The 16,309-nt window shown below is 44.8% G+C and overlaps 1 protein-coding gene across 3 annotated transcripts in view; it reads right to left on the bottom strand.

Annotated features, from left to right (window-relative positions):
- MED10 (mediator complex subunit 10) overlaps nt 1–16,309 on the bottom strand; it is a 462,922-nt gene that overhangs the window by 266,042 nt on the left and 180,571 nt on the right. Inside the window, exon 7 of one of the 3 annotated variants that reach the window (XR_010116272.1) lies at nt 13,561–13,705. The exons of 1 other annotated variant lie outside the window; for it this stretch is intronic. The gene's annotated coding sequence lies outside the window, so the exon portion shown is untranslated. Of the gene's footprint in view, nt 1–13,560; nt 13,709–16,309 lie in introns of those variants that run through there. One more of the 3 variants, XR_010116265.1, reaches the window with a different exon arrangement.

The raw sequence follows: 16,309 nt of genomic DNA, 5'->3' as shown, positions 1-16,309 counted from the left end.
ACCAGAGGCTGGAGGGAAGGGATGGGGAAGAAGAGATGTTGTTTAAAAGGTACAAGGTTTCAATCAGACAGGAAGAATACCTTTTCCTGATCTATTGCACTAGTCTTGACCTCATTTAATAACAATGTATTGTGCATTTTAAAATTGCTGAAGGAATAGATTTCTAATGTTCTCACCACAAAAAAACGATACGTTGGTGAAGTGATGGATGTTAATCAGCTGGATTAATTCTTTCTACAATGTATAGACAGATCACAACATCACAGTGTACCCTATAAATATACATTATTATTATTTGTCAATTAAAAATAAATCTTAAAATGTGATATGGCCCGTGAATTGACTGCTTTCTGTTTATCTCCTTTCCCCATTTTATGTCTGACAAACTATCAATCTATAATTTTATACAAACTACAGTCATTCTATGAACATTAATTTTTATTTCTTTCTGAGAGGCTGGTGGGCTGGATCACAGTATTATCCCAGAGCTAACCATGCATCACATAACAGTGCTAGAAAACACTTGCTAGGTTCAGACTCCTGTTAGAAAATATTACATTCGTAGGATTCAAAACTAATTATGGAATTCACCTACACTTACATCTATTTGTGGGCTCAATGATGCATGCTATAGATAGAATTGCATCACGCAAAAACACCTTTGAGGATTCACAATTCACAGAAAACAAGGAAGTGTTTTGTCATAAATACCTATAACTCCTCAGACCTTAGCTAGTTCAGGTACTACAGTCTCTGTCATTTCCAGAAAGTGTGCAGGGGGTACACTCAGAGCCCAGCATTTTCCACCAGCAGTGCTTCCCATGTTCTGCTGTAATTTTTTTTTACCAGCCACTGTACTGAGCATTTTCTAAGATCCAGGAATTGTGCTGAGTGTGTTATATGCATATATGTTGGCTCATTTAATTCTCAGTAAATCCCTGCAAGATTAGTATAATTATTGCTATTTTACAGATGAGAAAATTGGGGCTTAGAGATTTCAAATAATGGGCTCAAGTCTCCACTGCCCATAGGTGGAGGAGAGATGATGCCAGCTTGCTCCCTGTGTGCCCAGTGGCACTGCCTCTCTTGCTTGCTAAAGTCACCCTATCCCCAGAACCCCACCCAGCAAGACCGCATATCCCCATAGCAGGAAGAGCATCACCCTGGTCATTTGACCCAGAGGCTTTCACACCCAGCTGGGCTTAGCCAAAGGTCTCTGCTCTTTACATCTCTCTTCTTTTTCATGGGTCATGGGCCAACCAAGCATGATCTTCTCATGGTGACGACAGAATTGCCAGGGAGTCAGCCCCATGACACAGCATGTTTTTAGCCCCTGTCCCCATCATGTCTGTAATGTTCCAGGACCAACAGAATATTCCAGGGATGTACAGCATAGAGTGGGGTGCAGTACATGTGGTTCTGAACACTAATGCATTCTGACATGAGACCAGCACTGTGTCCACGTGTGCTGCTGAGTGTGGCTGCCATCTGCTCCACATGCACCATTCATTCTGCAGGTGAGTCATAGAACAAATCCTAGTCTGGCCCATTTCTGCCTCTGGTATCTTTGGTCACTGTGGAATCAATAAGCCACTTTAAATAGAACAGCATGAAAGACACACATGAGTTGTAAAATGTAAAATAAATACTTTAATCCAAAGCATAAAACCTTTTTTATTATTCATTGCTTTGGATTATCCATGCCTCTGCTTCCCTTTATTTACATCATTAGTCGAGATGTGCTCTAGTTTTGAATCATTCCATTGCCACATTTAAGATCAGTTCTCATATAAACATTTTGGCGATGGTCATCCTTGCCTGATCTAAACTAACAAATTCTAGGGGACATATTTATAGTATCATTTTTCTTCAGCATCAAAGTCTTCTGATGTTTGTAAATCTAACATATCAATGATAGATATATGGTCAATATACAGTAAAGAATCAGTAGGTAAGTAGTAAGAAGAAAATGATATGGTATAGATTTATTAGCATGGTTATGTTTATGATTTTGATTTTATCAATTTACCTAATGTTTATGATGCACCCAGTAAATAAGAGGATAAAATGTAACCAGGCTACCGGAGAACAAGAGCCACAGAGAGCAGTATACGGCTTCCGACCACTGCTGCAGTGATATATTGCTGTGTCACCTGGTAGCAACAGCCATTAAGAGAAGCAGAGCAGAGACAGGGAGCCATGTCTTGTAGCACAGGGAGCCTGTGAAAGCTGGACAGAGAGAGGTGAGGGCTCTGACATGACAGGTGTCAGCTAGTGAGCTGGCAGAGTGTGAAAACAGGAAGTTCTCATTGTTCAAACCCAGGGGCTGCACTGAGAAGCATCAGAGAGAGCTGGATCTCAGAGAGCTGGGGCTGGCCAAAGCTTCATGTGGTCTCATTCAGCAACCTCCCCCTCGATTTCCTGCAGGGAGAGACAGATCATCCAGGTTGGGATTTGGGGCTGTGCAGCTTTGGGGAGCAACAGGGGGGTTGCTCATTGTTCCTCTGACATGGAGAGAACTAGAGGGGAATTCTTGAAACACCATGGGTGGCATTCTTGGCATCACTTTCCTCTCCCTGAGAGGGCATGATTATGTTTACTGGGGTCTCCTTTTATTGTGCAGCAGGGACATTGCTCCCCCCTGCTCCTGCCTCACTCCTCCCTCTACCTTTAAGAACTCCCTTTTTAGGTTTTTTCTTTTTTGGAACAAACATTGTATTTTATAGTAACGGCAATTGCTTTCCTGGAGTGTGATGAAGCACGTGGTCTCTTATGTCCATGGGCAGAAAGAGATAAAGGTACATGGAGCCAATAATCATATTTTAAAAAGCTCAACATCACTGATCATCAGAGAAATGCAAATCAACACCACAATGACATGCCATCTCACACCAGTCAGAATGGCAATTATTAAAAAGTCAACAAATAACAGATGCTGGTAAGGTTGTAGAGAAAAGGGAAGACTTATACACTGTTGGTGGGAGTGTAAATTAGTTCAGCCATTGTGGAAGACTGTGTGGTGACTCCTCAAAGACCTAAAAACATAAATACCATTTGACCCATCAATCCCATTGCTGGGTATATATCCAAAGGAATATGAATCATTCTTTCATAAAGACATACACATGCCTAGATTCATTGCAGCACTGTTCACAATAGCAAAGACAGGGAATCAACCTAAATGCCCATCAATGGTAGACTGGATAAAGAAAATGTGGTACATATACACCATGGAATACTATGTAGCCATAAAAATGAATGAGATCATGTCCTTTGCAGGGACATGGATGGAGCTGGAGGCTATCATCCTTAGTAAACTAATGCAGGAAGAGAAAACTAAACACCACATGTTCTCACTTATAAATGAGAGCTAAATGATGAAAACACAGGGACACATAGAGGGGAACAACACATACCAGGGCCCACTGGAGGGTGGAAGGTGGGAGGAGGGAGAGGATCAAAAAAAAGAACTAATGGATACTACGCTTAATACCTGGGTGATAAAATAATCTGTACAGCAAACGCCAGCGACGCAACTTTCCCTACATAACAAGCCTGCTCATGTGCCCCAGAACTTAAAATAAAAGTTAAAGAATAACAAGAAAAAACAAATCAACCTTGTGAATCCAAGAGTAAGTAAATTATGCCATGATTTTAACTTGCCTCTCATTATGTGAGCTTGAACAATTTTATGTGTTTACTGGTGAGTTTAATTTCTGTCTTCGTGGGTTGTTCTCTTTTTATTCATTTATGTACTTGTTTTCTCAACATGTATTTGTCGAGCATCTTGTGTCTCAACAAACATCATGTTCAGCATGCTCACTTCTAAATCTAAATTTCTGAAATGGACAGGTGTATCTGGAACACAGCAGTGAGCATGTCATAGGTCTACTGCAGGAGTTGGCACACTATGATCTGTGGGCCAAATTTGAACCACTTCCTAATTTTGTAAATAAAGTTTTACTGGAACACACACACACACAAGATCCGAGCAGCAGGTGAGGCGCAGCATGTGATAAAGGTACAAACAGAGAAGGAAAGGAAACACCCCTTCCACCTACCTAGAGGGCAAGGCAATCGCTTCTCAGCATCTGAAGCTGAGGAGAGAAGATATGCAAGCCCTTCAGCCCTTGAGGCTGATGAGACAGACGTAAACACAACCAGTCATAGCTTCACTTGCCTGAAAGGTAAGAGAAGAGAAACAGCAAGGAAAGGGCAAAAAGCAACAGTGGTGTCCACACAACATGTACATTCACTGCGAGGCAGAAAAGCACAGGGAAGGCCAGTGCTACTCGAGGGCCCATCTACAAAGGCTTCAGCCTAGGCAAGAATCAACACGGATACAGCATCCCTGGGAGGAAAGTATGGGCATATTGTCTTAAAAGTGTAGAGTGATATCCATGCGTATCGTTTAAGATAAAAAATAAGAAACTTGGCCTGGCGCTGTGGCTCACGCCTGTAATCCCAGCACTTTGGGAGGCTGAGGCGGGTGGATCACTTGAGGCCAGGAGTTCAAGACCAGTCTGGCCGACATGGTGAAACCTTGTCTCTACTGAAAATACAAAAATGAGCCAGGTGTAGTGGTGCATGCCTGTAGCCCCAGCTACTACGGAGGCTGATGCACGAGCATCCCTTGAACCGGGGAGGCAGAAATTGCAGTGAGCTGAGATCGTGTCATTGCACTCCAGTCTGGGTGACAGAGTAAGACTGTCACAAAAGAAAAAAAAAAAAAAAAAAAAGGAAGAAACTTGGATGGGAGCAGAAGAAAACATTAGAATAAGCCTGATCCCAAAATGTTTACAGATGTAAATGTGGGACATAAAATCCAATCTGTGTTTGTTTCATGCCAAGGGCATGCTGGGAGAGTCTGTAGCTGCCTGCAGTGACATCCAGCACAGCTCAGGGCCCTCCCTGGGAGACGTTCACAGCCTCAACACTGAAGGCAGGCAGGGTACTCCAGCATTCTATCATTTCTAAACTCCCACCACAAACAATTTCAAGCAACTCTGACACAGGAAATTTCTCACTCAGTCAGAATAGATAAATCTAAATTTCTGAAATGGACAGGTGCAAAGAAGAGAAGATTTGATGTGGATAAATATGTGGCAAAATAGCCAGAGGGAAGAAATCAGCCTGATAGCAAAAGAGGTGCAGCCATTTGGAAGAAAAGACAGAAATGCCTGGGCAGGTAGGGAGGGTAATGAATTGTGTGGGAGAACAGCACAGCTATGTTGGCAAAGATGATGAATTCCCTCCTGCAGCAGGAAGAAAGGCATTTAGAAATAATGGGCAAAAATGGCCCCTTACTGGGTCTTGGTAAATCCATTTTGAAATCTTTTGTTCTCCTTTGAATCTCCTATTTTCAAAGGCAGCTTGAAACTTCAGTAGGAAAGGCACAGTCATGGGAGATTATATGATCCTTGGATCCAGCTAGAACAAAAGTCCCCAGAGAACGGCTTGATTGGGGAGAAGACATTGAGAAGGACAAGAACAACATCACTCCTTCTAAGTTAAGATGATGTAATATGGCCATGGACCCTGCTAGGGTTTAATCAGCACCTGATTTTTAGTTTTGTCCACACAATGGAGTCTGGCCATTGGGTTGGTGGTCTCCTACGTCATAAAGAATATTGAGAAATGGAGTTAACAGTTTACTAGAAAAAGACAGTCTTTACAAACACCTGAGTATGTACCAGTGGCTGGCTCTTTCCTCTGCTCTAATACACTGTCTAGGCCAGTTGTTCCCAAGCCTGTCTGTGCATTGGAATCACCAGGGTAGCTTCAAAACACACTGAGGTCTGAGTCTCAACCTGAGGTTAGAATTTTACTGGTGGGGGGCATGGCTAAGCTTTGGAATTTTCACAAGATTCCCAGAAGATTCTAATGTACCCACAAGTTTGGGAGCCATTGCTGTAGGCAAGTTTTGTGTAACATGTGGGGTGTGGGTAGTAGGATGGCACATGAACACGCCTGCAGAAGCTATAGTGATAGCAATGAAAGTGCAGGAGTATCAGCTGCAGGAGTGACACGAGGACCCTGCTGATGGAATGCCTCCCACACGCTAGGCATCCTCTCAGACCTTCACTTAAAGAATTCCAGCAGACACATTCCAGTAGGGTCATTACTACAAATCCCCAATTTACAGACGAGAAATCAGAGGCAGAGGACAACTCTGCCACTGACCATGATCACAAAGCCAGAAAGGGGCAGGGCAGGGCTCCCAAACAGACCTGGACAGAGACCCACGGCACCATTGTGTCTCACCCAGCAAGACAAGCAGGAGGTGGGTGCCCCCACTTACCTGGAAGGCAGCTCCAGGCACCTGTTCTTGATTGCCCTCCACCTGAGCCACCCTATCCCTTCCAGTGTGACCCACCCCAGCACTGACTTCCCTATGTAATGCCTGCTCCTCTTTCCCTCCATCCTGAGGGAGGTGTGACCCTCCCTTCTTTGCTTCCTGTGGTACCCCTCCTCCTCTCCATCCTGATGGAGCTGTGACCCTTCTCTCCTTCTCTCTTGTGGTGCTCCCCTCCTCCCTTCCATCCTGAGGGAGGTGTGCCCTTTCCTCTCTCCAACTCCCTGGTGGTTCCCCTGCCTCCTCTCCATCCTGAAGGAGGTGCAGGCAGCCCTGCTGGCAGGAGGCCACAGGGCACATGGTTCTGCTGCTCCTGCAGAGGCCAGGTCATTCCTATTAGACTGCCTTCATTACGGGCTCCTCCTATGAGCAGTGTCTGGAGGCGCTGAGGTCTCAGGTTTCTGATCAGCTGGCAGATACCTCCTTTTTTCACTTCTTTCAGCCACTCCTCCCTCCATCTCAGGGCAAATCATGGGCTGAGAGGCTGCTGTCCTCCGGCCTGCACCCAGCATTGTCTATGGGGAGGAGCTGATGCCTGCACTGCATCCCAGGGCGGACACGACAGGGCTAACGCCCACGGAGTCTAACAAAACGCCTCCCTCTGCATAGGTGCTGCTCTCCTGCTTGAGAACGGAACAGCCCCCCTGAAAGGTTTGCTCTTTGTCGTTATTGGTTTTTTTTCTTGTCTGGGTTCCTTTGTTTAACAGAGGAGACAAGATTTCAGTGTCTAAGTAATCAATACGCAGCACAGGATTATGTCACTTTGCTGTTTCCACAGCCCATTAGAAAACTGAAATCTGGCACTTATGTTTGAGTTGCTCCTCTGTCTGCTACAAGCATTTTACAGCCCTTGAAGCCTCAGCTGTGATGACACTGGACCTTACGACGGAGCGACTGCAGTGAATCCAGGTGCGGAGCCGCCTCACTCCTGTCCGCAGAGAGACAGACAGAGCGAGGCTCGGAAAAGTCCAGAAGGTGACGGAAGCTGGGCTCAGGTGTGAGGGTGACCAACTTGCTTTGAAAAGGGCCCGACCTGGATGGAGATGGAGTCCAGAGCCAGCAGAGACCCTCAGCAAGGCACAACCCACTCTCCAAACAGAACGCCATGCTGCCCTTCACCAGGCCTTCTCCTCGGCGGCCACTGTCTGACCTCCTGAGGCTGTGGATGGTGGGGACTGATCGCTGGCTGCGTGGCCCCTGCTGATGTGAGGGAGACTCAGCATGAAATCGCCCCAGATGCCCAGGAGGCTCACCCAACATGAGCTATAAAAGCTGACCGAACACCACACCCCACGCTCTCAAAGCTGCCTCCCGTATCATCAACACCTGGACGCTCCTGCCCCAGCATCCGACCATGCCGCCGTTCCCTCAGGTTTCCCGAGACCCCCACCCCTCTGGGAGTCCCGCACCGTCACGAGTAGTCACAGTGGATGGGCGCCAGCCCTGGTCACCTTAAGCAACCAGCTCGCCAGGCTTCCCCGTGGCATCTGGAGAAATGGCTCACCACCTGCACCCCACGCCAGGCTCAGGTGGCAGAGCAAGTAAGGACGCCCACATTCCAGAGATGGAGAAAGTGCTGCTGAGCCTGGGGCCTTGGTTTGTTTTGGTTTTTTGAAAAATTGCCAATCTCTGGCTTCAACGAATGGGCTCAGGTGAGGTCCGAATCAATGGGATAGTAACCCACTGCCCTGGGGGGACCTTGTTCCCAGGTCAGCCTTCACACCCTGTCCTCCCACTCTGACAGGAGTGAGAAGAGGTGATGAAGCCCCTGGCTGCAGGTCGGCTACTCTCCTGGTTACCCTTCTTCATCTCCGAGAGAGCTCATCCTTGAAGACTTAAAAATAAAGATAAATAGGCCAGTGCAGTGGTTCACGCCTATAATCCCAGCACTTTGGGAGGCCGAGGTAGGTGGATCGCCTGAGGTCAGGAGTTCAAGACCAGCCTGGCCACCATGGTGAAGCCCCCTCTCTCTACTGAAAATACAAAAATTAGCCAGGCATGGTGGTGGGCGCCTGTAATCACAGCTACTTGGGAGGCTGAGACAGGAGAATTGCTTGATCCCGGGAGGCAGAGGTTGCAGTGAGCATAGATCTCATCATTATACTCCAGCCTGGGCAACAGAGAGAGGCATGAGGTAGATTCTAACTGAAGAGCAGGTGTGTGGTGGATTCCACCTGAAGAGAAGGCATGAGGTAGATTCTACCTGAAGAGCAGGTGTGTGGTGGATTCTACCTGAAGAGCAGGTGTGTGGTGGGTTCTACCTGAAGAGAAGGCATGTGGTGGGTTCTACTTTCCGACAACAGCCACAGCGATGGTTCCTGCCCCATGTGCTCCTTCAAAACCTCCTTCTTCATCAAGAGCTAGAGTCTTCTCTTCACCCTCCTTGTACCCGGGTGTTTATGCAGATGCCTCTGAAAATAAACCGTGGCAGAAGTGGCACTGTGTGGCTCTGAGGCCAGGTCATGAAAGGCGATGTATCCTACTGGATGCTCCTGTCTCTCCCTGTCTCTTTGGCTCTCTCTCTGTCAGGGAAGGTGCCTTTGAAGTCCTGAGCCACCTCCTAGGGATTCCATCCCCACTGTGCTGCAGAGACCACATGGAGAGACCACTGATGGCCAAAGAGCCCAGCTTGGGGATGTCCCTCACCCAGGCACCACCCATGCAAGCAAAGAAGCTTTTGGGGTGACTTACTCACAGTGATTGTCTGGCTCTAATTTCGTGGAAGACTCTGAGCCAGAATGTCACAGCCAAACTACTCCTGAATTTCTGACCACCAAAGCGGGGAGAGACAATAAATGGTCACTGTTATTTTAAGCTACAAAGTTTTGGGGCACTTTGTCACCCAAGAATAGGCAACAAATACAAAACAGATGCACACACTCCTTTCTGCTTTGTGATTTGTCTGACTGGGGATGTGAAACAATAAAAAATATATTTATATTTATACATAGGTCTCCAACTCTGGTTCCTGGCACTGAGCTTTTAAAACCCTTGGAAGTTTCTTAAGCAATAGGGGAGTTGGAACATCTTTTGTTGTACTATTTGGTCTTTGACTCTGGCTCCTAACACAGAGTTCCTAAGACTGTGTAATTTCCTGGGTGTTAGGAGCGTCTTTTTTTTCTAGTGAGGCAACTCTTGGTGGGCTTCTGGATGGTGGCTGGTCACCAGAAATACCAACCCATGATTAGAAGCTTGGGACTTTCAGCCCCAACTCCCATTCTCCAGTGAGGGAAAGGAGCTGGAAATGGAGTTAGTAAGCCATCACGTCCTCGTGATGCAGCCTCCATTAAAATCTCAAAACTATGGAGTTTGGAGAGATTACAGGTTGACGAAAATGTAGGGGTACCTGGAAGGCAGCACACCCAGAGGGACATGGGAGTTCTGCACCCCTTCCCACAAACCCTGCCCTGTGCCTTTCTTCCACCCGACTGTTCATTTGTATCCTTTTTTTGTCTAGTAAATTGGTTAATGTTAGCATTTCCCAAGTTCTGTGAGCTGTCCTATCAAATTATCCAAGGAGGCGGTCATGGAGACCCCGATTTATAGCTGGTTGGTCAGAATTATAGGAGACAATCTGGTACTTGTTATTGGTGTCTGAAGTGGAAGCAGTCTTTCAGGACTGAGCCCTTAACCTGTGGGGTTTGTGGGAACTCTGGTTAGTGTCAGAGTTGAATTGAATTGTAGGACACCCAGTGGGTGTCCACTGGAGAATTACTTGGTGTGGAGAAAAAAACCCCACTCCACCAGAAGTGATCTGTGTTAAGAGTATAGCAGGAGGAAACAGCCAATTGTTTTGTTTTTTCCTACGATTCAGGGAAACTCTTTCCCAAGCAAACATCAGATTCATGGAAGAAGACCATCTCCACAAAATCAGTGCATGACTGGACAATAAGAACTTAAGCAACATAAATACCCTGCATGGGGGTCCAAGGACAAACATGCACCTGGACAACCCACTGCTGGCACTGTCCAGGGCAAACTCACGCTCACCATGAGAAGAGGTCAAAGAACCACATCCCCTGGGAGCCCACGTGAAGGCAAGGTCTCTAGGGGAGGATGAGGGACAGAAGCAGCTGGGGAGGTGACACTGTCCTCTCACTGCTACTCTGATTGTTCAGAAGCCACTGGTGTGTTTTCTTTAGTTTTTAATTATGTAGTTTATTAATTTCTTTTTGTTTTCCTTCTTGCCTTTTCTCTCATTTTGCTCCTTGTTGACCCTTAGCAGTGAAAACATTTCAAAGATTAAAGAGAAAACATCAGGTTGGTTTGCCTGTTACTGACAGTCACCATGAAGGGTTGTGGAGGAGGAAGGCTCAGTCGTGGTCAGAAACAGCCTGAGTTTTATTCATGTATTTTTACATCCAGCGTGGCTGTGACACAACACTGAGCACGCTTGAAAAGAAAACTTGCTTCTCTTTCATTAAACCTCACAAATATTTTGCAAACCAGTAGCAAGAGTAGTTGTTCCCATTTTTTAGCTAAAAGCTGTAGAATAGGGAGAGACTCAGTACCCCTGATTTGCCACAACACAATTCTCCACCACTGGAAAAGCAAGTCCTTGACGTGTACCTGAGATCACAGTGAACCCAGCAAACCATCACCTGTTACCTGCTATTCCTTAGTACAGACACAGTGCTTGTGGAGGTTCAGTTAATACTGTAATTTACCCTTCCACTTAATAGTGAAAAGGTCATGCTGTGTGACATGCTCTGGGGTCCCTGAGAGAAACATGAAAATAAATTTCTATGACCTGCAGGCCCTGAAGAGAGAGCAGATGCAAGGAGACACCTTCACAAAGCTCTGACCAGCGGAGCGAGAGCACTCATGAAACAGCTGAGCCAGAAGTGAAAGAGCCCAGCACCCACCACAAAGAAGCTGCTATTCTATCTTTTGAATAGAATGGACCCAGTCATCTTAGGTGGTTTTGAACTGTCAAAAAAATAAATAGAGGAAAAGACCAAGCACTCACTTTTGTGTCTCCCCCGCTAATAAGACACCAATAAAATGAGAGCAAAATGATTACCAGAGACAAAGAGACTAAGAAAAGAACAAAAGAGAAGAACAGTGGAATAAACTCATGAAGGCAAAGAGAAAAAGAAGAGTTCATTGACAAATGAGAGATTTCAACAAATCCCAGGAAGCTTAAAAAGTGATAAAGCAGAATAAAACATTATAGCCAAAATTTCACTGAAAAGGGGTAGAGCAGAGGATAAGAAGAAGAACTGCCATAATAATAATGATTGGAGGACCATGATATCAGGTAACGTGCACCGAGTGAGGATCAGGTGTCCAGCCCAGTGATTAATAATAATGATTGGAGGACCGTGATATCAGGTAACATGCACTGAGTGAGGATCAGGTGTCCAGCCCAGTGATAAACCCTCGACTCACATTCTCACAACTAGGCTCACAACACCCTGAGATCAGTGCCATCATCATTTCCATTTGTAGTTGAGGAGGCTGAGGCACTGAGAGGTCACATGACTTGCCCAAGATCCTAAGGCTGATAAGTGTGGAAGTCAGGATGGGTACCCAGGAGACCTGGCTTCAAGTTTCACACTATGCCCTGGAAGGGGAAGATAAATTGTTATGAACAGAACCTAAGAGAAGCTCCAGACTCATAGATGGCAGATAGTGGATGGAGGTGGAAGAGGAGCCAAAAACAGGGTGGAAGGATGGAGGCACTGAAAGTCTGTTTTGGTGAACACATCTCCAACATCTCAGACTTTTCTCCAGGAAAAATAAATCGATTTTATGGGTGGAAGGCAGGAAAGAAGGATGGAGAGATGGATGGATGGATGGATGGATGGATGGATGGATGGATGGATAGGCAAATGGTTAAACGGACAAGTGGATGGATAGACAGATGTAGTAAACCTTTTCCCAAAAGCCAGCCACCCACTCATTGACACGTAGGTAAGTCCTGTCCAGCAACAGGCCTCCCCTACATACCCAAGACTCTCCAGGGGTTCCATATTCAGGAGTTAGCTCTCCACGCACAACAGCAGAGGAAACCTACACCACATCTCTCTCTATATTAACCCACCCAGCCATTCTTCAAATGATTAGACTGCAGGATCAGGCAGCATGTGAAGAAAACCATCAGAATGAAAGAAATGGGACACATAAGTGAAACTGATAATTCAACCGACCTTTGAGAGAGGTGTGGAGGATGTGATATCTCAGGGAAGATCAAAGCAAAACAAAACAAAAGACCCTTGATGAGACTCTTCAAAGTGATTTGACAAATTACTGCATCCAGCAAACATATCATCATGGCTGGCTCCTTCCCTGTCTTCAGAGCTACATTCCAAAGTCACCATATTAGCAAGGCCTTTCCTGTCTGCACTTTATAAAATAACAACCCTCCCCCAATCTCCTCTGTCAGTCCTGCCATTCCCGAGCCACCCTACCTGCATCTTGTCCCCATAGAACTCAGCACTACATGGTGACATACCAAGCATTGACTTACTTGTTCATTTGCTATGGGTCAGCCCACAGATGATATCTCAGCTCCACGAGAGCAGTGGATTTGCTCCCTATTAGAGCTCTAGGGCTTCAAACAGTGTCTGGCATATAGTAGGTTATAAGTTAGTAAGTGAAAAACTAATGATTCCTTTTTAAAAGAAGAATAGTTTGCAATGAAAAGAGAACAGGGACTAAGAACTCTTGGAAGTAAAACATATGTTTTCCTAAATTAAATAATTTAATAGGCCGGATACGGTGCCTCATGCCTGTAATCCCAGCACTTTGGGAGGCTGAGGCGGTGGATTGCCTGAGGTCAGGAGTTCAAGACCAGCCTAGCCAAGATGGTAAAACCCCATCTCTACTAAAAATACAAAAATTAGCCAGGCATGGTGGTGCGTGCCTGTAATCCCAGCTACTGCAGAGGCTGAGGCAGGAGAATCGCTTGAACCTGGAGGGCAGAGGTTGCAGTGAGCTGAGATGGCACCATTTCACTCCAGCCTCGGCGAAAGAGCGAAGCTCCGTCTCGCGGCGGGGGTGGGGGCGGCGGGGGGGGAAGCATTTAATAGAAGGTTGGGAAATTTCCCAGAACAGGGAGCAAAAGGACAAACAGAAGAAAAGTACAAGAGACATCAAGAGCTTCAACATTCAACTGATTCCTGAAAGAGGAAAACACAGAAAACCAAGAGGCAAAAACTCAAAGAAAAATGGCCAGCTCTGTTGCACAGCCAAGAACTCACCTTTCAGGCTGGCTGGCTCCTGCTCGCCACTTCAGATCCATTCTCTACCCTTCTCCATTCCACTCAATGCCCCGGGAGGCAGGCTTACACGGACCTCGACTCTTTGCCCTCTGGCTTCCAGCTGGGCTTAGCCAATGGGCAGCAGCTGCTACAGAAGGGGAGAGGATGGAGATCAGAGATCAGGGTTCTTCCCACAGCCTCTCCCTGCAGGCTTGCAGCTGGCAGGCTAAGCCCCTCTCCAAGCTTCCTCAGAGTGGATTCTCTATGGTCTAGGGGTGTTAATGGAGCTGGGTTATCGTACCCCAGGGTCCTGCACTATCCCGGGGTATCCTGCACTATCCTACCCCTTCTGCCCACACTTTGCAAATTTAAATATCTTTCAACATGAAGTTTTGAGATACACAGAGATTTTTTTAAAGGATTTAAATATACACAATAAAAATTATTTTAAAAATGTTAATCATACGAATGTTAAAAAAGTCAATACTCAAGGATAATCATCAAAGACTTCTTATCATAATGCAACTGTGGAGTTGATCCAAATGATTATCATCAGTGTGGCAGTGTTAAGAATATGCATATAACAATATGCCATACAAATGTTAACATAAATAAATTATTTACAAATTGTCCTATGTTGAGTAGACATCTGTTTTCTGCTGAGACCAGAACTGATACATCAAAAACCTAAAGGAATCTACTAAGCAGCATAAAAATGAATGAATAAAAAATAGTTCATTTAAGATATCTTGTACAATTTTAGCACACCAAGAATCCAGAGAGTCTAACAGCTGCTAGAGAAAGAGAGCAGATTTCCTATAAAGCATACTAATGAGACCAGCATCAGACTTCTCAGCAACAACTCCTGATATTTTCCTTTGAGTCTAGAATTCTAAATCCAATCAACTTACCAACCCAGCTTCAAGGAAAATATAGATTCAGAAATGCAAAAACTGAAAAAGTGTCCATGCTTTTTCTTAGAAAGTTATTTGAGGATTTACTCCAGTTGAAGAAGGATAATATCAGGAAAGAGAAAGACAGCAAGTTCAAGAAGAACGACTCTAATCTCATGAGGAAACTACAGAACAAAAGTGCTACAGTTAATCTAGAAAGCTACCCATCTAAACTAGAAGCGTATTGATTGTGCTTACTGTAGGTCTTTCAGAAAAACAGAATGGATATCAGAGACACAATGTAAAAGTGACATTCTCTTTTGACAATAATAAAAAAGATAACTAGAAAATATATAAAAATAACCTGTGCAAGAAAATCAAGCTCAAAATAGGAAGCAAATAAAAATGCAACACAATTATGAGGAACTGAATAAGATAAGAAAATAAAATTCAGTTGCCATCGATGCTAGAAACATGCTGCATCTAGTAATCAGGGTCATGCCAGAGTCATGACCAAACACCTGCAAAGAAGGAAATATAAGATTGGCATAACACCTGATTCCGCAGGGCATGAGCTTTCAAAGTCATAATAGTGTATGCTCTGTGAAGATTTTCAACTTCTTATACTAACTGATAAAAATAAAAAGTAATTTCAAAGTAGACTATAAATGTTATCAGCCTTGACAATGTGAAAATAAAGAATCAATAAAAACTGGGAGAAGAGAGATTAGGCACAATATTATGGAAATTGGACATCAAGAGATGCTTTTAAAAGTTAATAAATTCAGTTTTTAAAAAGTTTTTAGGGCACTGAAACTCTTCTGTGTAATACTATAATGGTGCAACATGCTATTATGCACTTGAAAAAACATAGAATATATAACACAAAGAGTGAACTGTAAGGCAAATTTAGACTTTAATTAATAATAATATATCAATATTGGCTTATTGATTGTAACAAATGTACCAAGGCAAGATGTTCATCACAGGGAAAACAGTGGGCATGGGAAGGGAGTACATGGGAATTCAGAATTTTCTGCTCAGCTTTTCTGTGCCTAAAATTGCTCTAAAAATAAAGTCTATTTAATTATCAATGTGGACTTTGAGAAATGTCACATTTTTGACCAGCATTTTGAAAAGAATTTGGATGTATTCCCTAAGTAACTCATGTACAGGTCACGGGTCCAATCACACAATAAGATTTCTAATGAAAAACCAGCCTCCCGTGGACCCTCCTGACAGGCAATTCTGCTTCCTGGAGCATTCATCTTAGTTCTCCTAAGCCACTGCCCTCTCTAAATGGAAGGCTTAACGTAGCTGTTGTTCGACTTACTAACTTCAGAAACAACTTACCGACGCCCTTCTACAAAAAATGAACTTTTGGTTCCCTCATTCCCCTTTACTCAGCTCAATGTTGAATTGTTTTCTATTACTTTTTAAATTGCTGTATACTACTTTTGGTTCTCAACTATCTTTTTTTTTAATTAAACAAACTCCAGGCCCTCCTGTTTCAGCCTCTCAACGCCTTCCTCTCCCAGATCCCCTTTCCTCCACACCCCACCCTGGCTCCCCACACAGTCATCCTTCAGGTTGGGCCAGTTCTCTAGGATTCCCTGAACATACCATGCACATTACCACTTCCTTCAGTGCCCCCAGGAGAAAACTCACTCCTGTCCTTCCCCTTTCCAGGTCCTGAAAGCCTGGGGCCCACACAGGTGCTGAAGCAGGTGATTCTGCAAACCTCAGGGGCCTGAGAGGCCGCTCCCTCCCCGCTCAGTGAAGATGAGTTTCACCTACTGTAGCTAGGCAATGAAGACTTAACTAGTTGAGCAAACACATTAGAAAAGATTAAATCT

This window comes from Symphalangus syndactylus, chromosome 16 (assembly GCF_028878055.3).
Source record: "Symphalangus syndactylus isolate Jambi chromosome 16, NHGRI_mSymSyn1-v2.1_pri, whole genome shotgun sequence".
In the NCBI taxonomy this organism is placed as follows: domain Eukaryota; kingdom Metazoa; phylum Chordata; class Mammalia; order Primates; family Hylobatidae; genus Symphalangus; species Symphalangus syndactylus.
The sequence above is the reverse complement of the archived record's forward strand: the minus strand, read 5'-3'. Positions and strand labels throughout refer to the sequence as shown.